The sequence below is a fragment of the Streptopelia decaocto genome, assembly GCF_964273445.1.
Source record: "Streptopelia decaocto genome assembly, chromosome: 12".
Lineage (NCBI taxonomy): Eukaryota > Metazoa > Chordata > Aves > Columbiformes > Columbidae > Streptopelia > Streptopelia decaocto.
Window position 1 is genome coordinate 11,869,211 of NC_138667.1, and position 26,706 is coordinate 11,895,916.

Here is a 26,706-nt window from a genome sequence, read left to right on the forward strand (position 1 = left end):
TTCTTTTCATTACAAAGTAAATGCCAGGCTAAGCTGCAACAATAATATAAGTATGGTAATAAGATAATGAATGCTGATGGACAGCTGACATAAATTTAGCCGCATGATCCAGCTGGTCTTATAAGAGTAAAATGTCCTAGTTAATGGGCAGGAAAGGCTTAGAAAAAGGAATATGTAAAGTGTATTGAGTGAGGCATAGAAGCTAAGTTACTTTTGGACCTACTTTGCTCTACACGGTGTCCATCAAGAAGCTGCAGTCCTGTGCTGTCAACCTCGGGGGAGGAGGCTGCAAGGCTGAAGATGACGGGTGGGTTTGAGCTCTTCACTTCTGCAGCTTGACTGGAGGAACCTGGTTTGATTTCAGTAGCAAAAAGTGCTAACACACAGAGCTTGTTTTCTGATGCATACACATGGGAGGGCTCAGAGGAACTGGTCTGTGGGGAGAACAGGAGTATTGGCTGCATTTTATTTTATTTTATTTTTAGGCCCACAAATTCTGTGTCTGAGTTAGACAGCCAGGTTTTTAGGCTCCCTCTATAGTCAGCAGAAACAGACAGATAAGCTGCCTCTATGGACAACTGTTCCAGCTGCTCCTGCCTTTCCTCATCCTCCTTGTCTCAGAGCCCCTAACCAGATTAGCAAGAGGAAATTAAATCATTCCCCGGAGCTGGCCAGGTTTTCCTACCCACCCCAGATCTCTTTGGCAGGCAACTGAAGCCCTCGTAGGAACAGTGGGAGATGTTAGTTGGGGAGTTAACACATCAGACCTGGTACCGTCTGTCACACACAACTCCAAACAAACAAAAAAGTATTTCTAAATTAGGTTACATCAACAGCTTTGCTCCTGCCCGTAGCTAAAGACACCTTCCTTGCTGTATCCTGAAAAGGCTCATGTCATCTCTACTTTTATTGATTTAAGCAAGCTTCCCTCTTCAAAAAGTGCCTAAAAAACTGGCTGGGCTGTTATGGTGGGCTCATCAAGATAGGGTCACAAATTAGCCACTAATACCAGAAATATAGAACTGTATTTTTTTTTTTAGTTTCTATAAACCTTCAGCTGAGGAGCAGTTCCCCAGAGGAACTGCCAGTGTCACAGATACTCTCACACCAACAACACTGTGTGACCAAAAATCTCTCATGGGTGTGGGGACACCTTATACAAATAATGCACACACCAAGGGGACTTGGAATAGCTGAAAGGAATAGCTGTATTTTGGGTATAATCGAGGAGCGGTGTGTTAGCCCCACAGCAACACCATAGAGTACCTGGAATGCTGCCGGGTATGGGGGGGCTGAGCCCTCGTGCCCTACACGGAGCAGCCTGATTCAGCTACCAGAGGCAGCCGCTTATTTTCTCCAGGCTGACTTCACCCAAGAGCATTGCTTGTTGTGAAGTTATTTGTGTCCTTTTACTGGCTTGGAGCAAACCCCAAGATTTCTGGGTGTCACCCATGGCTCCAGCCCCCACCGGCAGCATCCCCTGCCCTGCTTGGGCCATGCAGCGTCCCAGCCTGCCTGTGGTCCTGCCTGGTGCAGGGGTGCCTCTGGTGGCAATGGGAACGGGACTAGAGCTTCAATGCAAAAGTATCATTTGTTGTTCTGTAGTTGTTAAATCTAGTGAAAGAACTGATTAAATCCAGGGTGGGAAGGTGTCCATATGGTTGATCACTGCAGAAGGGTGGCAGCCGAGGGACTGGCAGTCACTCCTTTCCTCGAGCTCTTTGATCACGATGTCCCTGTCACAAACACAGATATTTTTCACAACGTGAGCGTGTGTATTGGTCAGTGAGCACATATGTGACCAAGTATCCCAGGAGCCATACGTTATGCTGACTCCTCCTGCCCTGGCTCCTCCTTGCAGTGGTGGCTGGGGACCTGCCGAGGCTGAAGGCTGAGCTGCGTTCAGCCAGAGGTGTCACCAGCCCCTCACTGGCGGCAGCTGCCTGACACCCCAAGCCACAGAGCCGAGCTCTGGTGGGTCACTCGTCTCAGCCCAGCGCCAGGGTAAAGCCCCGCGTGTCGGCAGGTGCTCCGGGGACCAGCTGGATGGGGCTGATGAGCGGGACGTGGGTGCGATGGTGCTCCAAAATGGCTTTGGGCAGGATGCCTCACATGAGGTGGAGGGGTGGGCTTGAAAAATTGCTTGAGATGTGCGTCAAGCCCTGGCACATCTCTTAAATAAGAACCATCATTTTTGCTGAGATAATCCATCATACTTGAAATGTTCTGAAAGGCTGTATCTTTCCCCCTAACCATCTTTATCATTTTAATTTAAAAGCTTTTTAAAATTATCACCCAAATAAATGATAAGTAGTAACAGGGTAAACTGCTCTGAGCTCTCCATTAGCACAAACAATGCAAAGGAACTGTGCTCTATTTACAGAAAATTAATGGACGTAAAAAAGATGAACTGCATGTCATTCCAGTGATCGTAAGTTGTTTTTCATGCAAGGATGTTTGCAGCTTTATACATTAAATTCTGGGACAAAAGAAACATCTCTACAATATTAATAGTTATAATATATGATTGTATGTGACGGGAATAGAAATAACATTTATTTTATTTAATGAAGAGTAATGAAGTTGTTCTGATCTTTCCATTACAGTTTCAATAAGTTTTTCTACTCAGGAAGACCCTACTTTTGAAAGCTATTTTTTCATTTTTAAACTTCTGAAATGCCAGCAGAACAGTGAAATGCAAAGGCAATACTGTATGTTGTCAGAACATTTCCACTTCCTCTGGGATACTGATGCATTTCAGGGGTTTTGTTTTGATTTTGATTAAAAGAAAACAAACTCAGGCTATTATAGAAAAATTTGTTTTTCTGTCATGCTGCTTTATTTATAGATAAGCATGGCAGATACTCTTTAGTAGGCTTATCCGCAGTTGGATGGGAAAAGGAGGTCTCTTCACTGAACCTGATCAGGGCAGTTTAAAATAAAGGACACAGTGTTGAGGGATGGAGAGAGGGAAAGGGGTGATCACTGAAATCCAGTCATAAAATTATAGAACCATGGAATAATTTTGCTTGGAAGAGACTCTCAGGACCAATGAGTCCAACCATAACCTAATTCTAGCACTAAACCATGTCCCTAAGAACCTCGTCTATGTTGGCTTTTAAATACCTCCAGGGATGGTGACTCCACCACTTCTCTGGGCAGCCTGTTCCAATGCCTGACAACCCTTTCTGGGAAGAATTTTTTCCTAATATCCAATCTGAACCTCCCCTGGTGCAACTTGAGGCTGTTTCCTCTTGTCCTATCACTTGCTTCTTGGGAGAAGAGACCAACCCCCTCCATGCTACAACTTCCTTTCAGGTAGTTGCAGACAGTGATAAGGTCTCCCCTCAGCTCCTGTTCTCCAGGCTGAACCCCCATGTCCCTCAGCTGCTCCTCACAAGACTGGTGCTCCAGGCCCCTCACCAGCTTCATCGCCTCCTCTGCACTCTCTCCAGCACCTCAGTGTCCTTCTTATGATGATGGCCTCAAAACTGATGACAGGATTCAAGGTGCACCCTCACCAGTGCTGAGTACAGTGGCACAATCTCTTCCCTAGTCCTGCTGCTTCCACACTTGCAGACTTTATGCCAAGTTTGGGTGTCTTCCCTGCAAATATGCTCTAATCCTATAATTTTCAGTCCTTTACAGTCTGCAGACCCCTATTATTTATTTATTTATTTTTCCTAGGGAAATGTGGACCCCTGTCTGGATACCTTAAATCCACCAACTATGGGTTTGCTTTTTTACCTACATCTTCCTGCTTACTCTGAAGTAGCCTCCAAACTTGTTGGGATTTATCAGCCACCACTTATAATGTCTACTTCAAAGACAAGTTGCTGGCTCAATACAGGAATTACTGGAGGGGAAAAGGATGGCTTGTGTCAGGAATTAAGTCAGACCAGGTTATTTTAATGTTCCCTCTAGCTTTGACATTACAAAATGTGAGTATTGGCAGTGCACATGCCTTTCTTAAATGATGCTACACTTGACTTTTCAATGATAAAATAGAAAGGAGAATCAAACTAGTTCAAGCTCAGCACTTCAATAGTTTTCCTTTTAAACTCTGACAGCACTTATTAGAAACACAACAGGATTTCTGGAAGACCTGCTCCACCAACTGTGAACTTCTTAAGTAGCAAAGGTGGATTTTCTCAGTTTTTTCTGGTACTTTTGTGCTTTCACGTGTGGTTGGAGAATAGCAGCATTCTCATGCACTGGTCACCACTGGCTCTGGGGTGCAGTGGGACAGGGACAGTGGGGCAGAGAGGGCAGAACACAGCACGCGGCCCCAGGGGAGGGCACTGAGGGACCTCTTGGCTGTACCCCGAATCCACTCCCCCTGGTCATAGAATGGTACCTGTTTCACCTTGCTGGATGCTTCCAGCAGAGACCCAGCCCCGCAGGAGCACCGAGTTTCCCTTGCCAATGCCAGCCAGAGGTGGCTGGATACTGCTCACCCGGCCAGGCTCAACACTGCAAGTGGCAATTCGGGAAGGGGCTGTACCCCATGAACCCCCCTGCCGCACTGTATTTCCCAGCCGTGTTTCTCTGTCTGCAGCTTTTGCCCACCTTCTCCTCCTTCCCTGCCCCCTCAGGCACAGGTGTAGAGGTCTCTGCTGGCTCTTCCCATCACAATTTATAAAAAAAGAAATCTGCTTTGCAGTGGAGGCAATTCAAGGCATGGCAGAAGCCATCAGGAGCGAGATTTGGCACTCGGGGGAGCGGGACCCATCTGTGGCTCCTGCCAGCGCGGCTGCTCCCTGGAGCTGGGCTCAGGGTCGGGGCTGTGAGCACAGAGCGGGGAGGAACAGGAAAAAACACCCAGGGAAATTATTTACATGACTTTGATTTCTGCACAATTCTTGCCCTAAAAAGGGCACAGCTGTCACTCCATTTGTCAACTCAGCAAGTAATTATGTAAAGAAAAACATCATTGTACTTTTGACTTTGATGCTTGTTGTACCAGCCAGAGACCGATAGATGGACCACTTGGATTGGTGAAGTAATTGCATGGTGCGAATGCGCAAAGCTGGAAGGTCTCCTCTGGGTTCAGCTAAGCTTGTTATTTTTTTCCCTAATAATAGAGTGAGAATTGAGAAAGAGAGAAAATTAGCAGAAGAAAAAGCAGCTCCTCTTTGTTGAATAGACAGTTTAATTTATTCCTGAGCACAATGTACCTGAAGAATGATAAGAAACAACTTTGATATCATGCTAAATAAAGAAAAAAGAGGTTACATAACCTAATTTTCTCTGGGTCTTACAACAGCTTCTATTTTATCAGCTTTCATTTAACAGAAGCAAAATTATTAAGGTGAGAAAAGTAGAGCTACCTGGAATACTATGAGATTTCTTAAAAAGAAAGTGTCTGTATTTGTGAGCAAGTCACTGCATGGCAATTCAGGAGGGCTGACCTCCCGGAGAAGCTGACATTGGGTGTGTGGCACTGAGGGCTGGGTCCCCTTGTCCCCGGGTCCCCAGGCTGGAGCTCGCTGGCAGAGCGAGCGGCTCCACGTGCGGGTCCTGGAACCACTGCTGGGCTGGTCGGGGTCCTTGGACATGGACATGCCCGTGTGTGGGAAGTGGGGCAACCAGGGAAGGAGAAACTTCCATGTGTACCTCAGCCATGATGAGTACGAGGTCAATGCTCCCAAACATTGCAACTGCGCCCAAGATTTCAGGGGCAGCTGATTAAAACATATTTAAGCAGTTTACTCTCCGTGAGAGCACAAGCGCCCTGTAGTTAATAATTTCTTCCCATTCCACCTTCTTGTTCCCCAAGAACAAAAACTAAGTAGAAAAGAAATCAAAAGGTGAATTGGCTGGCATTTGTGGGCAAAGCCCAGTGCTCCTGCAGGGCTGGAAAAGCATCCAGAAAGGTGAAACAGGTACCATTCTATGACCAGCAGGGAGTAGGATTCGGGGTATGGCCAAGAGGTCCCTCAGTGCCCTCCCCTGGGGCTGTGTGCTGAGAGTCCTGCCCTCCCTGTCCCGCTGTCCCTGTCCCACTGCACCCCGGAGCCACTGGTGACCTCTGCAGGAGAATGATGCAGTTCTCCGACTACACGTGAAAGCACAGAAGTACAAAAAAACCTGATATATTTCCAGATTTCAATTCCGCTTGAATTAGAGATGAACCAACAACATAACTGCAACAAGAGGTAGTGATGACAACTACTCACCTCCCTTCCCAGTAGTGTCTGTTGTTCACATGCAGGAACACTGAGGCCATTAGTCTGTCACCAGCTGAACGTGGCTTCAGCCTTTTTGCTTTTGAGGATGTTTTAAAATCAGCCTGGAAGGAATAGTGGATATGAGTGTTTAGATGTAAAATTCCTCATTAAAAAAAAGCAGTAATAGGTAATTTGGATTTGACAGTGCTAGATTAATGGCTGGACTTGACCTTCGAGGTCTTTTCCAACCAAATTGATTGTATAATTCTAATTTTATTATTTTTTTTGTCTCCTGTTGCATTGCAAAGGGGGGGATGTTGTACATATAGAAAAGACAAAAACTCCCTACCTGTGAAGAGGCTTTGCAGTAGTTTTACTTTTGATGAGTAAAACTAACATTAATCCAAAGAGGAGCATGTCAGTGAGTCTGATTAGCTGGTGAGGTGAGGGGGAATTGCATTAGTGCAGAAATTCAGCCTGCAAAGCCACCACAGGTTGTGCTGCAGCAACATCTTTTAGACTTGATGTTTCTGGGAGGCTTAAGCTGCCACAGCAAAAAGGGGCAAGTCCCATCGTCTTCAACTGAGGGGCCTGTTCAGCTGCCACACACAGCCTGTCCTGCTTTTGTACCCTTGGGCTGAGTTTAAAGGCTTCTGGTAATGAGCAGGCCTGATGCCAGGAGTGGCTGGGAGCTGGCTCACTCTCCTCCCGATGGTGATGCCCCTCTGCCAGCCACTGGTCCCCAGGCAAAAATAACTCTCCTAACAGTCTGACATGGAACTAAACCTCTTACTTTAAACATGTTGTAACTGTGTTGCTGGAAGTGGGTTTGTGTATGCAAATTGTACATCAGTAAACAGTGACAAATGTGGCCTGATTCCTTGAGCATTAGGCATTAACGTTGGTATCTTTTGTGTGCTGGAAACACAAAACAGGAATGGAAAAATAAATTAGCCAGCTTATTTCGCTAGGACTTATGATTTTTTACAAAAGGAAGAAACTCCCTGGTTGTGCAGCAAGTTGAAGATGTTGGCTGTATAGAAGTACTAGGTGCTTTTGGCTGGTTCCCTGCAGTGCTTACTGCTTTCACATCGCTCAAATAATGATACAGCCAAGGGCACCTCTAGCCCAAAACAAGTCCGAAAGGTCAACCAAAAGAAGCTGGGGGCAGCTTCACATAAGAGCCACGCCATAATGTGACCATTGCTGTAGACTCACCTTCGCTGCACCAATAGGCTTTCCACCATAAGGAAGATAATGCAGGAGCACAGCAGGCTGAAGATATACTTTGCACTAGATTGTGGTATAGAAATGTATTGCAGATGGTATCTACTTAAAAGACAAGTAAATTTTTATTTTTGTGTCTGCTTGGAATAAACCTAATTAAAAGCTAAGCAGAGTGTTTTCGTCTTTACTTAAAATATTACAATTAGAGGCAACATCTGTGTTGCACAATTTATTATTTGTATATGGAATGTTGTAAAATACGCTTTCCCAACATTACAAACTGGTGTATAAAAAAACTTCAACTAATTAGGAAACATTAAAATGCTAATCTAATTTGAAGTAAGAGAACTCAATATAGTTTCTTGTGCTTTTATTATTTCATTACAGAACCCTAGGGAAACTGCTCTGGGGTGAGCTGGGGGTGTCCTTTCACCATACATAAAGAGTGCTAAATACAGACTGACGCTCCAGTTGAACTCAATATTGGGATGTTAGAACTGGAGAAATATCCCATGGACCGTCCTTGAATCAACAAGATTTAAGTCAAACAAGACTTGAGAGGTGTTGTGGTTTAAGCCAAGCTAGCAATGCAACCACGATAGCCACTCACTCACCTCCTTCCCCCTGCACTGCCCTCCCCCAACAGGGTAGAGAATCAAAGGGGAAAGGAGAAACTTGGATTGAGATAAACACAGTTTAATAAAATAACAAAATACTAATACACTACTAGTAAATATATATATATATATAAAATAGAAATAAAAGATACTTAAGGCAATTCCTCACAAACTCTGTCCACAACTGAGCAGCCGGTCCCAGCAAGCAGCACTTGGTCCCTAACAGTGAAAAACGGGGAAAAGGCAGAAAGGCTGAGAGGCCCCTGCAAAATGGCAAAAGCCAGACTGAACGTCCTGCACCAAAGACTCCCCCGGCTCCGACCAAAAGAGTGAAGAGAAAAACAATGCACACAAGAGAAAGCACCCAAGAAGCCAGAGAGTGAAAGCAGAAGAGACCGACTCCTTAAATATGGTGCATGATGCCAATGGGATGGAATACTTTTATTGATCGATCTGGAGGTCGGTCAAGCTCTGCCCCAGTATCTTGATGCCTGACACCTGTTGGCAGAGCACTCAATGTCCTTGGCTCTCAGACCAGAGCAATTAAAAACATTAGCTCTGTGCTGGGGTCCTATCTGCTTGTTCTCAAACTTAGTCCAAATAATGAGCATGCTAGTTATGGTGACAGAACACTGGCCCAGGCTGCCCAGGGAGGTTGTGGAGTCTCCTCTGGAGACATTCAAAACCCGCCTGGATGCCTTCCTGTGTAACCTCATCTGGGTGCTCCTGCTCCGGCGGGGGGATTGGACTGGATGAGCTTTTGAGGTTCCTTCCAATCCCTGACATTCCATGATTCTGTGAAAAAGAAAGGTTTCTAACTGCACAAAGAAAGTTAACCCATTATCAGTCAAACCAGCACAAGGGGTCACAGTCACTGCGCTGAGTGGTGCAGGGAACAGACTTCAGCTCTGCACCTACTGGTAAATGGGGAGAACAACTTTTCATCCCCAGAGGTTACCTGGCAGAACACATTTCTCTCTACAGGGACAATAAGAATTGCTCACTGCCACAAAGTGTCCAGCTGTATTCAGCTTTCTTTTGTGTTTTTGTTCCATTCAGTCCCTGTCTCTCACTACACCTGTCTCCCACCTCAGCCAATTCCTTAAAAAGCCCCCTCCGCTTCCATCCATCCTGTTGTTAAACCCTGGTGATGGCTACACCTTCCTGGGAGGTACAGCACTTGCAGAAGACTTTTAGTCCTGTGCCTCCAGGTGCATGGACAGCAAGGTGGAGAGACACAAGAGCCAGAGGACCTGTGGATCCTCTGGCTCTTGTGTGGTAGGGAGCTGGACCCATCTGCAGAGTGATTCACTCCCTCATGAGACTGGTTATGCAGAGAAATACCTCTGTGTGGGTTGTAAATAGCCTAAGGAGTGCACAGCCCATTTCAAGGCAAAGTCAAAGGATGACCTTGGTTGTCACTGTTAGCAGCTTAAATCAGGATGCGTGCCTTTGCCCAGAGGCAGATCAACCAGGAGCACATGTAAGAGCTGGTAGAGCTGTGAGGAGAAACTCCGTCTCCAGGGAAACCACTGTCGCCTCTGTTGTCGCTGTGTCACCTGGCTGCAGCTCCATCCCAACATCTCGAACTCTGGACAGAAACGCAGCGTCAGCAGATATGCTGTGAATCAGCTTGCAGGCAGGACCCTTCAGACCATGAATGTTTAATCTTAGGTGATGGATTTAGCTGGAGTACGAGGGAGTAGCCTTTTCCACTGCTGCAGCCAAGTTTATCAGGGACTGTGAACTGATCTGAGCCACTGGATGCCTACAAGAGCGGGCCTGCGTTTAGTGAGCACAAGTAGGGACATATCAGTAGTAGGTCTCTTTAGGAAAGACCCATTAACTCCCTCCTCACTGTTAGTCCAGAGACACCTGATGGGGATTTGTCTCATCTCTGTGCTTTTAATCTCAGCTGTGAGCTGTTTCTTCAGCTCTGAGAGTTGATTGCATCCCAATTCTACTTAAGCTGGCAGAGTATCTTCATACAGCCCATTACAGCTGCCAGTCATCTAAATTAGGTAATTTGCATTGATTTGATTAATACAAAGAGTTTTTATGCATTTAATCGGGAAACTGCCATTGTGCACGCAACGCCTGGAGATGAAGGTTCACCAGGTTTACTTCGCCTTCCCGACTTCTCTGTTACCACCACGCGCCTGGCGCATGTCAGCTCACAGAGGTACCTCGTTGGGTCAGCTCGGCATGTTGTAGGCTGCTCCTGCTCATTCCCACCCAGCAGCAATCATTTTAACAACACTGCATTTCCTCAGCACGCTTGCCACTTTTCTTCTATCAATGAGATTAAATACAAATACCAAGGCTCGTAGCCATAAGAGAACATACTACACCGAAACTCATCACTTCATCAGCCTGTGGGTTGTGAAGTATTTATGCAATAAATCAAACTCACCTCCTCCGAAATAAAGCCATTTGTCTCCTAAATGGGATCCTCCTTCTGATGAAGAATTCCAGACTTCCAGTAGGGTTACAGCTTTGTTTCAACACTGTTTTTCTCCAGTAGCTGTGGAGATATGTAACGATAAAAAAAGTAGATAAATATATTTTATTGTGTTAGTGAAAGGAAGGTTGAAGTAAGAAATGGAAATCTTACTTTTAAAAACCAAAAAGCAGGGGTAGTTTCTAGTACATATAGAATGTGGAACCAAAAGCTCTGTAAAGCCAGATCAAATTTCATACAGATAGATTCCCTCAGCGATTAATTAGTTTGTCAGAAAAAGAAATCAAATAAACTATTTTTCGCTGTTTCTTTTGCTGGGTCCCGTGCTATGCTCTTGGCAATCCCAAGGGGAGCCCTCTACTGCTGTCACAAACCGCTTTGTGCTGGTGCCCCCTGCTTGGTCCCAGGCTGCTCCGGCCTACAGAGAGCATGAAAAGATGACAGAAAAACCTGGACGCCGATGGGGAATGGTTATCGTTGGGGGGGATTATCACGTTACCTTTTATTATACTCTGTCTTCAGGCAGCAAGGCTTTTACTGTTCAGTTCTTTGCACTGCAATCTGCATTCAGTGACTTTAGGACAAAACGAGTTGCTCATTCTCCCTCATTAAAAAAATCCCATATCTGGAAGGCAGCTGAGCACAGAAGACAAAGAGAGGAAGCATCATGATGAGCACAAATTGCCTCTCTGAACTGGTTCGGTTTCATCCTAGCCTGTAGAGTTGGAAATGTTCTGACTGGCTGCAGCAATTCTGGAATTGGATAGTTTTTAATTCCTGTCAGTTGTTATATATGTTTGTTATATACCCAGTGTAAGAGAAAAATTTCTCAATAAAATTGTTTTGTGAAGCTATGGGAGCTTTGAAGTACAAATAAATGTGGATACATCAGACCTTGTGGCATATGTGTTCTTAAGGGGAAAAAAAGAAGATATTTAACTACTGTGGTAGCAATAGTCCTTTGATCTTGTCCTAGACCCCCCTCGGCACTGCCACCCTCACCCCACCTCCCAGCCTGGCATGCAGGAGTGTCCGCGTGCTGGGTGCCCTGTGGACCTGCAGCTCTGTGCTGAACGTGGCATCTCAACTGCCCAGAGCTCAACTGCAGAAAGATTGACTAAGACAGAAATGGAAATGATATAACACTCAAAAAATAATCAGTATCATGGTTACGTTTATTCAGTGAATTTGAGAGTGAAATAACCACCCTATAAGCTTACCCCTGCCTGCAGTGGGCAGGAACCACTGGTGGGTTTACGAATGTGCATAAAGCCACCTTGTCCCTGCACAGCAGGGCTGGGCATGAGGAGGCAGCGGCTTTTTCTGTAACAGCTTTTTCAAGGCAGCTTGCTCTGAAAACCTCCTGCTGTGAGCGTGGGCTCGTGCTTCCAGCTGTATTCATGCTGCAGCTTTGCCCTCCTGCCCCTTCCCACAGTTTTCCCCCCTGGGGATTCCTTACTGATCCTCTCCCCCTTTTCTCAGGTGACCCTTCTTCCTCACCCCAGTGTTTCACATTGTGGCGAAGCTTTGCAGCTGCCTTTGCCATGGGCTGTGCCATGGGCTGGAGGTTGGCCTTGCATATGTGCTGTGACAGCCATTCCAATACAGCCCATACTCACCTGCTGGGGCACATCAGGGCAATGTGTCCCACTGACTATGCTGCAAAACATGACATGCTGAGGAATCAGATTTTTCTTGCTTCTTTTTCTTCTGGTCTTGAGGTCCCTGGGGCTGTGTAGAGTGAGATGCTCTCACCACTGCACAATTAGGATGAGCCCAATGCCATGAGCATTTGAATGCTGGAGCAGAAATCACAAAATCTGAAATTTATTTCAGGTTGCTGAAAGAATACTGGCTGTGCCAATGATGTTTAACAAAGTCTGGTCTGTCCTGGGTCAGTGGGCAGAAAGGCAACTACCCATCCTGCCCATGCCCAGCTGAGCAGCCTGGACCTGACTGTCAGGCAGGCTTTAAGTTCATCCAGTTGCCACTGGTTTTCTTGGAGACTCAAGAAGGCAGAGTCCTCCCAGAGGCAGAAGAATGCCTCACCACATTACTTTTCTGTGATTTCTTCCATGTCCTTCACAGCTATGCTCTCTCTGTCTGCAGCCACTGGCAGCTTTGCCCAGGTAACTGGGAGCCTTCTTACTCTCAGGTGGGACAAGAAAAACGGGTCTGACTGGGACTTGTGTTTATCAATGTATAGAAAAGAAGCAGGTTTGTGCCAAGCTAGTCAACAGACACCTGCCCTGGCCCTTAGGTGTACAAATAAGGATCAAGAAACTAAATCTATCAGAAACAAAGCTCTGATGCCTGTCTGGGTTTTGGTGTGTAGGTAGGCAAGGGGCTGCACTGGCTGGCTAACCTTCCCTTCTCCATGGAGCCACCAGCACCACGGCAGGAAAGGGAGCATGTGGCAGCTGTTTGCTCCTCTATCAAACTGGAGATACACTTGTGGAGAAAAAAAATAATAATAAGGTAGCAAAGGTGTCACTTGTGCCTACACAGGGTAGAAGTGGGGGGTTCTGCTGAGCCCAAAGGAGATGTGCTGTTTTCGAGCTGACACATATCACACCAGTCATTCTCAGTTTTAAAGGAGGTTAAGCCCAAGGGTCACAAGAGGAAAACAGAAACAAAAAGTTTTGGGGTAGAGCCATTACTGAATCCCTGTAAAATATTTTTTCCACTCTTGCTGTTACTAAAGTCTCTTTTTTTGTTTGTTTGTTCTTAAAACACTCAAACTGATTCCTTGTTTTCAGGCTCAGGTTTGATTTAAAGTGCTGTTAGGCTTCTTAGGTTTATTTTGGATCAGCCTGTTCAGACAAGCCTGCAAGCAGATCCCATTAGCACCTACTGTTTTCCCCACCCTGGTAAAGTCCCTTTGCATGACCTGAAGGGTGATGAACGACTGGAAGTGTAAACTCAACAACCAGCAGCTCTGCAGCAGTGATCACACATGCAGGGACCAACTAATTCACCTGCAGGGGCCGCGTAGGTAAAGAGAAAATATCGCAAATAGCCAGGCATGTATGGCCTAGCAAATATGTAGCAAATATCACAAATAGCCAGGCAAATATGTACCCACTTGTCTCTTTTTCTAGAATATTTGCAACTTCTATTTCCCTTAGTTTTAGCAAGTGCACTGATGCATTACATGTATGATAATTCTTAGGAAAATTCCCTGTTTAATTATTTTTTTTTCTTCTGTGAAAGCTTTTAATAATTCAAATTCAACCTAGAAAATTACTGCAAGGGACACTTTGTCTTCTCAGCTGTGCAGCAGAGGGCCTAGACCCTGCCTCTCTGATGTGGGACTACTCAAGACTCCTCCTTAAAAATTATTAGGCCTGATTTAGCTTTTATTAATTCTGTTTTTTCCTAATTGTAATTCATGGACCAAAGACACTGGCTGGCTGCAATGAACATCACCACAGTCAATTCACCAGCCAAAACCAGCCTAAGTTTTGCTGACCACTATCCCTGTTAGCTTTGGCTAAGCTCTTCCATATACAGATAATTATGTGCTCCATCCAGGCAGCTCTGGCAGCAGTAATTCAATGGAAAGTTACTGAATTTCAGCACTACAGACCACTATAGCACTCTGTGCCTTGATCTTCAGGTGACCTGGCAGGGCAGCAGAGGTTATGAACTTACTGAAGCATAAGGAATTGTAGATACTAGAAGGTATTCAATAGTATGGGCAATACTTGAAACACTAATCTTTCTTCATTGTTAACATAAATACCTGGAAAATCATGGAAGTTATCTAAAACAATTTACATAGATACATGTGTATGTATACCCTGTTTCCCTGAAAATAAGACCTACCTCTAAAATAAGCCCTAGCATGATTTTTCAGGATGCTCAAGATATAAGCCCTGCTTCAAAAATAAGTCCTAATTATATTTCATTAAAGAAGTTAATTTAAACAGTGCCCAGGAAGAAACACATGTAAAAAAGTAAGCATCTTTTTGAGAAAAAAATAATGTAAGACCCTGTCTTATTTTCAGGGAAAAAGGGAATGTATATAAATCTTATGGCTATGCATGTACATATTTCAAAGCAGCCACACTGTAAATACACATCTTTGCTTCCCAGGGTTACAGTATTTCATGATTACTCAGTTTAAATGCTCTCACTACATAACTGCTAGGATGAAAAATATGTTTTTGTTCCTTTTCTCCTGTACAGTGTTAACTTTTTCATGTCAAATGTGATGCTCTTGACACTAATAAAAAGTATTAATTTGTAAATGAATTTATTTATAGGCTTTTCTATAGAGTTCAGCACTGTCAGATCTGAATGCCCTTCAAAAGTTGCTAGGTGACACTGTCATACCTCAGTCTGCTGAACAAATGAGAGCTCATAATATTGATGCAGTTACTTCAACCAATGTCTTAATTTCGACAGAGGCTTTCTTTCTTTGTAGGTTTGTTACCAAGTGCAAGGAAGCACAAATTATACTTTTCACCAGTTATGATTTAGTTCATAAAGTCAATGCAAATCTTTCTGTGCTGTTTTCATAGAAATCAGAGCAAAGTCATATATTTGCATAAGCAACAATATTCATAGACTGATCCAGAAAATAACATTTTCACAACCTCTAACATGAATTACATTGATCAAAGATGTAGCTAATTCCTTGTTTTCCCGCCTGCACTGCGATGGAGCACAGCTGATCTGAGGGGAGCTGAGGTTCTACATCCAAAACGGAAACACATGTATATATGCGCTTGTGAATCCAGGACAGAGGAGTCTATTCTGACAACACGGATCCTTAGTCAAAAGCAGCATATTTTTTTCTGGCTCCTTGCCGGTAGCTGGAACCATGGTAGCCAGAAGTAGAGCTTTATGGCAGGGAAAAGGATGAAAATAGCAAACACTTTTATTTCTTCACTTTTTTTTTTTTTTTTTTCTTAAAACAAACATTTCCTGATTTCTTTCCTGCCTGTTTTGAAATACTAACAGTGCTACGTTGACTCACACTGTTCACAAGTTTTTTCCACTTACAAGGAATTGGTGAGAAATGTGTTTCTAACAATTCCCCTGCCGGCAGGAACCTATGGAGCTGGGAAATGTCTCACAGTGGGGCTCATATGCAGCAAAAATGTGAGTTTGAAAAGGGGCTGTCGATGGGCTTTCAAGGCTTTGGCCTGTCTCTCTCTAGCTACATTTTTGTGATCCAAATTGGCATTGATTCAAGATGTGTTCCTGTGCAGGGTAAACAATAGCTTAAAGCAGCTGCTAATTAGCTCGGCTCTTGCTCTGCTCTTGCTTTTCATGTCTAGATACCTCCTTCAGAAATAAGAAGCAGAAGGAAAACATCCAAGCAGAAGAATCAGAAGGCAAAAGAAAAGAAATAGATGGGGATCCTAAGTGAAAAATTAATGAGGAGAGACCTCATTTCACAAAGCTTATGTAAAGCCAGGCTGCATCTGTGCAAGGAACAGTGACCCAGAAAGAGAAATCTGTAAAAATTTAGAGCAAGGTGCAAAAGTTGGTAGCCTCTCTCTCTGAGGCACACCTGTATTCACAAACAGGGATCCCTCGTTTATGGCCATGGGGAGCTCAACCTTAAAGTTTCTACCTCATTTTCCCTCCCCTCAGGCAGGCCCTGGCTCACTGGATGCTAATGGAGAAGGTCACAGCTGAGCGTGAGTCCAGAGGAATCGGGCTGAAGGCTCATGTTAATTTGGGGATATTAAATCTCCTTATACAACTATTTTTTTCATATCCATTCATCATATATATATATATATATATATAAACAGATTAATCTGGCCAAGAGAAACCCCTTGGTAACACTGCTGATGTCCATCTGGCTGACTGATGAGAATTCTCTTTCTGGAAAGCTTGGGATTGTTCCAAGTATAGACGAACAGGTAAAAAACTCTGTTTGTGGGTGCAGAAGTCTGCGGAAAGTCATCCATCCTTGCTGAAAAAAAATAATAAAAAAATAATAATAAAAAAAAATATATATATAAGATGGCTCCTGGATAGTAATAAAAAAGGATGGGGAATATTTCTTATTATTTTACAATTCAAACCCTCAATTAATGGGCATCTCCTTTCAGAGCTGATCCCAGAATAAAAAGACTTTTAGTACTTTGCATGACAGGGCTGAGATTCTTATCTCAAACACTCACTACTTAATACCTGAAGAACAGGACTCTTGACAGTTTCTTGGGAGTGAGAGGAGCATCTGCAGGAGTGCCAGATCAGCACACTGCTTTGAATTACACCTACTGCTTACTTGCCCGTTACCCTGAGTGGAAACTCAGAATTACTTAAAACGCAAAATTTTGTCTTCTATATTAAAAACATCTCTGGTAATACTGAGCAGCTCATTCTCTGCTATTAACAGGTCTCCAGGTATTAACACAGAACTTATCTCTCCTACTAATTTCTCCTGCCAGTCTTTGCCTTACAGTTTGAATAAAGCAATCGAGGCATCATCTGCTATCACATCACATAAGCTTTTTCTCTGAGTAGCATCATCCGTTAGCAGTCTAAACTGATTGTTTCCAAACCAGAAAGGACAGCTATCAGCCACCTCCCAGAACGGATTCAAAGGCTATAATAAAAAAATCCTCTCCAAGAAGTTGTTCAAAGCTGGTGCCTATCACTCTTCGAAAGCCTGTTAAGACAATAAACTAGTCAATTTACTCTAATGGACAGGTGCAATCTGAGTATTTAGTGTCTTGTTAATATTGACTGGCAAGACTTAAAAGAATTTGAATAGCAGGGATGTCAGCTGCTAGACTGTCAGGACAAGAAACAGTGATGATAAGTATTTATACTTGCACAAGAGTCTAATTGCAGTTTATTTTCTGAGGTGTTAACTACTGAAATTAATAATGTTTAAAACCAGCACTTTGTGAATCTGTTCAGATTCCCCTTTGAAATATTAGCTGTCAGTTCTCATCAGGTTGCAAGAAGTCACTGTACAATAGCAGGGATTTCTTCTCCTGATTCATCTGGTTTGGGTTCTTTCTACAATTAGCACCAGCATTTCCTGCCCTCTTCTGACTCCCCCACTCCTACCAGAATCCCAGTCACTGATGACTTAAAGCATGATTATTCTCCTATCACTTGTGCCAGGTAGGGCAAAGGATTGTGATTTCCACTTACAGATGGGGAGGGCAACCTCAAAGACGGCCCCCCACCTCCTGAGAGGTACTGAGCTCCGTCAGCAGCACTGAGTGACACCTGAAATGATGAACCCCAGAGCAGAATGTTTGTTTTCCTTCATGAGAGCTGCCCAGGACCAGACCCCCTTGGAGGACATCAGGTGGCAAGGCATCCTTACCCAGGTTGTTTTAGGGTATTTATGTATTTTGGTTTGTTTTAAGAATGCTGTTGCAGAAACCATCTGTCATAAAGTTAGATCTAGAAAAATATGCCCTTCCCAAAGTCTGGTTTCTTTCCGTTTTAGCAGCATGTGATCCATTTTACCACTGGCACCTGCATCTTTCTGACCCTGGGACCTCTGTGTTGAGGGAAGAGCATCACTGGGGGCCGGCTCAGGAAAGCCCGGGGAGCCAGCAAGTGAATTCTTAACCTCAAGATACTAATTAAAAATGCCCTTGAGTCAGCTCCAAATCAGGTAACAAAACAAAAGTTGTCAAAAGGCCTGGAGAGTGGTGGATGTTCTGTAAATAACAAGACCCATAAGACATAACTGTCAGTGACAGGCACACAGTTTCAATATGTAGAGCTTAAGTCTTACCTAAACTCACTTAAAACTACTTATGAACAGTTTATTTTTCAGAAATATAGATGAATTGTTCACTTCCCTCTTCCCAAATATCTGATTATTTAGCAGAGTTGATCTATTTCTGGCTTAACATAGAAAGAACTGTACACAAGTTAATAACAGTATTTTAAAAATAAATTCTCTGTTTTGTCTTTTGTGAGCTGAAAGAATGTATTTGGTGCTGACAGACAATTGATTAGAGCTAGGTAAACAGTATTAAGCAGACAAAATATTTATTGAATGTGAGCATTTAAGGGATTCTGAATAATTTCTATCCCTTATCAACCTTTAAAAGGGTTTTCATTAATACTGCACAGCATAGCTAAAACAATTGCAAAACAGGTGTGCTCATAAAACATTGACTTTGCCTATCTACTTTTTATCAAATACAACTAATTTGCACTTTAACCTATTTCCTGTTTTTAGACTGTAACTTTGCAGTACGAGAACAAAACATTATTATATATAACAAATTGAGCATGTCTAAGGACATACTTTCAATGAAATAGTTTTCAAACTTTTGATGTTTGTGGTCATTATCATGAAGGTTAATGATGATAGGAATAATAGCAAGCAATAGACACTGAAACTTTTACAATAAAAGAGCAGCAAAGTGGATATGAAGCTTTAATTTACTAGACATTTATATGCATCTATTATCCTGGTATTTGACTAACTCGGCAAGTTCTGTCTTGCATCAAGATTTCTGCATTTTTATACAAAAAAAGTTGTATAGAAAGCTGATGTTTTGAAGAGGGACTGGTCTCTCATTAGTTCTGCATCATGATGAAGGTTTTGCCAGAAGCCACATATCTGCTATGAAATGTATGTTTCTATTTTGAAAGAAAAAAAAAAAATCAATTTCTACATACTGGGGCTGACACAGATATCTCAAAAATCTAGACTGTCATGAAAGTGATGAAGCCAATTTAATTTGAAAAAATGTGAAAATATCAAAAAGTTTCCCAGTTCTTAGTATTTGCAGGATCCACCTCGGTGTCACTGAGTGCGGTAGGGGCTTCACCACTCACCCAGAGCAGGGAGGATGGGGCGGTGGGTGCTCCCTCCAGCACAGCACCCAGCCTTCCTCTCGCAAGAGAACTCTGCTGTGCCTTCCAACCTGCCCTTCAAGTCCAGTGTATGCTAATGAAGTTGCTCCAATAAATTAGTGATTACTGAAACAAATACAAAAGTGTAGCTCCCCTCAGCAGAAACCAAAAATGATGAAGCCCTCCAACAAAAAAATTCTGTATTTTCAAATGCTGTAATTAAAAGTCTGGTTTCAGAAAGTCATAATAAATATATACCAGAGAGAGCTCTTAAAGCTGGGCTATAGCTGATTTCTCTGTACAGCTTGTCTTTTAATTTCTCTGGTTGCTAAGATACTAGCAGTATTACCTTTCACTATGTCTTTGGAATTTGAAGGTTTATATTCCCTTACTCCCCATAAAAGTCTCCTCCATGTATTGCACCCATATGTTTACCCACACCTTTCCTTTCAGAAAGAGCAGGTGGAGAGTGTAGGTGATGTTCTCCACACATATAAAGCCACAGACATCCAGTTACTCCAGTGGAGCACTCCTACCTTCCAAACACTTACAATCTGGCCTGGTAAATGCAATTGCTTTATTTAGAAATTACCAGTTTCAAGGTTGTGTCACACCTGGTAATGTCTACTCTTCTATAAATACAAATAACTTCACTGTCCTAATAGATGCCAGAATTATTTTATATGATGGTTCTGATTTTCAAAGTTAACTTTCAAATTCTATGTTCAAATACCTGATTGCCTCAATCAAAATAATTTTGATGTCTAAATGGTTTTGTATTTTAGTGCTCTGTCATCAGCCTCAAACCATTGTGAAGCCTCCAGGCTGAGGAAGTTGTCTTCGGGATTTCATAAATGATGATGTTCATTTCCAGGAGAACTAAAGATGGAGTGATTTGAAAGAAACTGGTTCTTTAAAGTTCATCACTCTCACTAAGCGTGATTAAACACTATATAATTTAACATTATTTGCTGATAGAAAATCAAAGCATTTGCCCCCAGCATGCTGACATTTACAGCAGTGGAGAACATCTGCACATTTTATGATTTTATGCTTATAATAACAGATGAGGTATGAAATGGATTCTGATAACACTTTGAGCACCATGGAAGTCTTGTCATTTATCACAGCATACGAGCTTGCTCTGGATCCCTACCATTATTGTGATATATTTCTATACAGTAGAAGTAAAGCTTTATTTCAATGATGGATCATAGAATGATAGAATGGTTTGGGCTGGAAGGGACTTTAAAGATCATTTAGTTCCACCCCCTTGCCATGGACAGGGACACTTCCACCAGACCAGGTTGCTCAAGTCTCATCCAACCCGGTCTTGAACGCTTCCAGGGATGCGGCATCTGCAGCTTCTCTGAGCAGCCAGTCCCAGTGTCTCATCATCCCCATGCTGACAGATTTCCTCCCTAGCTAGATCTACCCTCTTTCAGTTTAAAGACATTATCCATGTGGGTAATGTGGATGAATCTTCAGAAGTCCAGCAGGTTCTCTTCCAGCAAGCCCCGCTATCATGCTAATACTAATCTAATTTCTCACGGTGTTTTTGGTTTGTTTTGGGTTTTTTGTTAATAAAGACTTTGATAGGCAAATAGCTGAGGTAACTCCTTACTGCAAAGAGATCAGATTCTCTCTTTAGATGCTCTACTGTCTTAGATTTCTGTGAAACTACAATATAACATAAATCATCAGTTTTGTGGAGTAATCTCAAGAAACTGCAAACCAGTCTAAATTTGAAAGGAATGCAAGTCAAATGCACACATAGTACCAGAATATGCCTTTTAAATAAGCTACCTTCCGAATCAGTATTTGGCATGTGCTTGGACTCCTTTATTGAAAGGTGCTGGAGAGCTGGATTCCTTCGGGCCAAAAATTCTAGCTTTGGGTTCTTTTCATCTGAGAACTAATAGCTGCAAGCACAATTCTGACTCTTTGATGCCTCTGGACTATATTCCCTCTGTACTGTGAAACTGAAGATTATGAACAGGAACAAAGAATCTTAAGAACAGATTACCATAATTTATATATGTTCAAAATTTTTGAGAAATTGTATTTGAATCTTTACAGCATTACCTCCTTTCAAAGCAAGATTAAAAGCAAAATCTTTTTAGCCTACTGCAATTGTGGGGCCATTCTTCACCATCCTGTGCACTTAACTGAGAACATACATGGATACATACTTTACTCATTTTACTAATAAAACATGTTAAATAGACACCTCAAGCTCTGAGTGACCTCTGAACAATGCTTGAAAGTAGTTTAGGAATTTTGTTTGGAAATCTCCAGAAGGCCTTGGACATATTCATGTTCATCCTTTATCACTACGGGGCACTCTTGGTCTTGGTACTTATTAGTCTATTTCCTGCACTATCCCAGGCACATAGTAACAGAATTAAGAACCTGCTCTCCTCTTCAAACTTTGATTTAGACCATGACCATTACTGACCATAAGCTGCCTAAACACTGCGAAACAGGAACCATTCAGATCAAGTATGTATAGATGTTTGATCTTCCTGGCAAAAGTCTTTAGAAATAAGGTATCACCAAAACAAGATAGGCTCTAATAAAAATTTCAGTTGAATCCAGCTGATTTTAAATAAGCTCTATTGACTTGCCTGCATCCTACTGATTTACATGTGTCCTGTTTTGAAGAAAACCAATAAATGTACAGGATTTCCCTACCTGATCTGTTTGTGGTTAAATAGAACAATATTAGTAAAGCGGGGAGGAATACCAGTATAAAAAAAAAGGAAGGCCCTGGCTGTGTTTGGACTCATCTTCCAATGTATTGACTACTTATTTTAAATATTTTTTTCAGTGTTTGGGAATAATACATTCTTTCTGTTGAGGTTTTTTTGGATGTCCACTATCTGATGCAAAGTGAAATACTCAGGAAGACTAAAGTATCTGCTGACTCACTGGAACAGCTGATGGTGCTGTAAGCACAGCAGCTATTAAACCAATGCATTCAACTTCAGAGCCCAGCTTTGCCCCCTGTCTGGCTTCAACCTCTTACAGGGACTGCAGGCAAAATGGGCAACAAAATCTAGACAACTGACAGCTGAAGAGGTTATCTGTGGCTGTTGTGCCACCCTCATGAAGAAGGCAATAAACTGTGGCAGAGAAATACCCCCAGGGCTGGCAGCAATGGTGTGTTAAACTACTTCCCTGTAATCCCATGAAGACCTTGACTCAGATTTGTGGGTTTGAACCCATGGCAATAACAAAGCAGCAGCTAATAACTTGCTTTCAGTGAAGTCAAGGTCAAAACTTAAGTTTCCATGGAATCAAGATTTGACCTTTTAGTTATAGTGATGATCATTTGTAGAGCTCTGCTCGTCTGTTGAAGAACACAATAACCACAAGTTCTTTGGGCACTAATGTGGAAACCTGCAAAGCGTACCTGGAGGTGAGACTGTACTTCAGGAGCTACTCTAGGGATAGCGGACAAACAACTATCACCCTTCGATGCCTTCAGATAACAGAGGGTTACTCCTCTGATATTTTTTTGAAAAATAATGATTCAGACTCTATTCAGGCTCATTCTTATTTGTGTAGCTGAGAATAATCAGGTGTTATATTAAAAAGCCTGGCAGCAAGTTCTGTTCACTGTTGTCTCACATACTGATAATTGCAGCAAGTTCCAATCACTGGCAATGTCAAAAGTACTTTATAGATCTTAGTGTTATTTGGTCAGCTCTCTAAATCCCACCCTCTGTGATCATTATCTTCAAGAGCCTCTTGTCTCCACGTTTATATTTTTACTCATCACTGCTACTCACAAGTACCTAATCATGCCACATCCTGCCTGCAGTCACCTTACCCCTAAAGCAAATAGCTCTGTACTTGCACACCGCGTCAAACTGCAATCAGACAAATGAATTAAACATCGCAGCATCAACCAACAAAGTGGCAAAATACACACAAGTCATCCTTGGGAAAAGCGGTTTCTGTGCTGGAGCATGATGCACATATATCTCTACGTAGCGTAAAAACTGTTTTTATTTTTCTGAGACACATAAAAAACCACACTGGATTCCCCTCTCTATCCCACTTGATTAATGCTGGATTTTAGACTGAACAGCTATTGCTGATATCAAGCAGATAATCAGCTGCAACTGTCAAAGAACACATCTCAAACTTGCTGGGTTAAGACAGACACAAAGAAAGTGTGTATGCACTTGTCACACCTTGTATTAAAACAAAACAAAACCAAAAAACACAAGAAAACCCCCTAAAACAACAAACAACTTACCTCTGTTGAGAACATGAGGGATGGCTCTTCAGTGGCCCCTGCAAGCAGCCTGGGATGGCACCTGCTACTCAGCCAACAGACCTGGTGAGTCAGCTCCTGCTCACCTCTATATGAGAGGCCACCTTCAGTTTGTCATGTAAGTATGGCTCTGTATAGCTCAAAGAACTGTTGCATATGCAGTATCTTTATTATAATAACATCATAAACCAAAATAAAAAGTATGCAGTAATTTCACAAAAAACACATTAATTTTAGTGTTTTGTAGTCTATGAAATGTTGAATATCACCAGAGGATACATTAAAAAGTGAGACACTTGCTCTGTTGTGAAACATTCACGTTAAGAGTAATGGAACATATGTCTTGACAGTATTATTAAATATGTCTTGAAATAAAAATAAGCTATCTTGGAAATCCAGTTAGGTCTAATTAACCCATTTAGTAAACACACTTCCCTTCTTGGAGAGAGATTCATTGGGGGGCCTGCTTTCTTACTATAGGCTTGCTTTCATTGGAATAAAAAAAAAAAAAATAAATCCTACTTCCAAAAGGAATTGATGGTCTGAGATAATTTACTCCATGATCAAAGGGAAGTTCATGTTCACCATCTTTTTAACATGAGATAGTTCATGATCACTGCTGACCCTGGAGCACAGAAAAGTTCACACTGTTTAGCAGCTAATATAGGTCCAGAACCACGGCAGCATCTGCATTGGAGGAGGGGGGGTAGCGCTGTCACCCAGGAGGAGCGTACAGGGGAGAGTTCTGCAAAGCTGTGGAGCCAGCTGGGATGCAGAGATCAGGTCTTACCTGCTGCTGCCATTTGTTTCAGCTTTTTTCCTCAAGGACCAGGGATGCTTTTCCTCTATGTTCCAAATTCTTCAGGTAAACAAATCTGTTGAACCATTTTGTTATTATCTACCACACAAGAGAATTAACAGATTGTAGGTCTAGCTGTAGAATTATTTAAGGCAGCCATGAAAATTTGGATTTTTTCTTCTAACTGAAGTAACTATTTTTGCTTACAGCCTAGAAGCTACTTACAGAGGGACTCTCTTCCATTTCCTTTCATCCCCTGACACAGGAGGGACTCCATCACTATAAAGCTTTTAAAGGCTATTTTGCTGGAGATCACAATAAATCCTTCCTCCATTCACCTTCATAAAAGGACCTTCTGTTAACTATATGCCATTTCTGAACCTAAGCCCAGCTGTTAGGGCAAAACTCATGATAGAATAGTTTTGTGGAAGTTGTTGTGAGAAAACATGAAATAGGTTCTTGGCTTTGAATTCAGGAATGTCTACAGGTCTTCCAGATTTGCTTAAAAATAACCTGTCTGGCCCTTTTCCAGATATACTCAGTCTCCTTGAAAGTTTACTTATATTTGTTATCTGGTTTTCATGATAAGCCTTCCTATAGTGTGGCCTACTAGGTAGAGGAGAGGCTTCTGAAAACACAAGTTCACCACTCATGAATGACAATAGGAAAACTACTCTGCCTCTCTTTTTGTCCTCTCAACAACACACCAAGTCAAGACCATATTACATTTATTACTATAAAACCACTTTACATTTTGTAATAAAATGTTTAAGAAGTTGGCATCATCTTTAAGTTCAAAGGAAATGGGTTATTTAATGTAAAAACATGGCTGTGAATTGCAAAGGCTTGATCTTAAGTCTTTGTTACCAAAGGTCCATTCCCAGCTAGTGAGCAAACATTTGAGCGATCTCATACTCCGTTAACCATAACCTCAGCTATGCCTAATTCCCTTCATTTTGTACATCATACAAAAAAAAATCTGAATTGTTTTACAGCTGACAATTAATACTTTAAGAGTTACAGTTCTATGTGTGCTCTTGTTCTGATTGTGAGCAATCCCAGGGCAGATATGCTATTCAGTTTCACTCGAGTTGCTTTAAAATAGCATCTTCAAGACTCTAGTTACAGTAATTATTATAACACGCAGAAGTTAAATTGGTGTTTGCTAAGTATGTTATTAAACAGATCACACATTTTGACAAGTAGTAAATAGCAAAGTTAATACGGCATGTATTAAAAAGGCTAAAAACCTACTTAAATCAGAACCAGTGGTAGATTCACAAAAGTACAGATAGCTTGAATTTAAAACATAGTTAAGCTTTCACCCCACATTGTGTTGTGAAGGAAAACTTCAGAAATGGTCTTACTAGTCAACATTTCTATAAGAAATACCAAAGTGGCCTTTCATTGCATTGCAATAGGTAGTGATGATGGTGAAATTTTATGTTTTTTTTTTTCCCTGCATCTTGTTGCACTGAGATACTGAAAAGGATAAACGTATTATGCATATTTTGGTCATTCCATGCCATGTACTTTACTGCAATGTGATTAGTGACCTTCATATATTGCTTGTCAATTATTGAGATCTCCATCAACTGCTGAATGTAACCAGCTGTGAGGAGCATAATTTATACTTGATTGAATGCAGCAACACTACATAATCATATGGAGAATGGAAAGAAGAAACTGAGTTTTTTGATGAAAAAGCAGGGACAACTTTAGAATTCTAAACCCTAAATCCTTGAATTTGACTTGTCTTATATGTCTGCTTTTGTAGGTATGAAGAAGTAGACTCCACTTTCTCTGAGTTATCCTGCCACTTCTTATAGTTCAGTATTTGCATTTTTCTACTTCATAAACTCATTTGTCCCCTTCTTAACAGTATGAGGTCAAAACACTGCCTGCATAAAAATACAGAACTTATTGTTCAGGGAAAACAGACTATAGATCTGCTATTGTTATATGTATCAATCTGTATATTAAAAACCTGAACATTCTCTAGTCTCTTTCTGATGATGCTGTTCTGTGAATACCTTTAGTACCAGGAGGTAACCTTTTTCAAGGCAGAACTGTAATTTTTAAGTTAGCGAAGTCTTTTTAAGACTTTGATAGTAAAAGCTAAAGTGGGATGTGTTGCTTTAGGGCTCGACAATATAGAATGGATTCTTTTTCTGTTACCTCAATAGCATAATAACATTGAAACATCACTAGCACAATAATTCCCTATTACTGTGAAAGAAAAATATCCCTTGATGAAAGAAAGGAATTGTACATTTCTCAGCAACTGTGTGATGCTCAAATAACATTTCTCTAATGCGACAAACCCAGGAAGATCAAGAAGT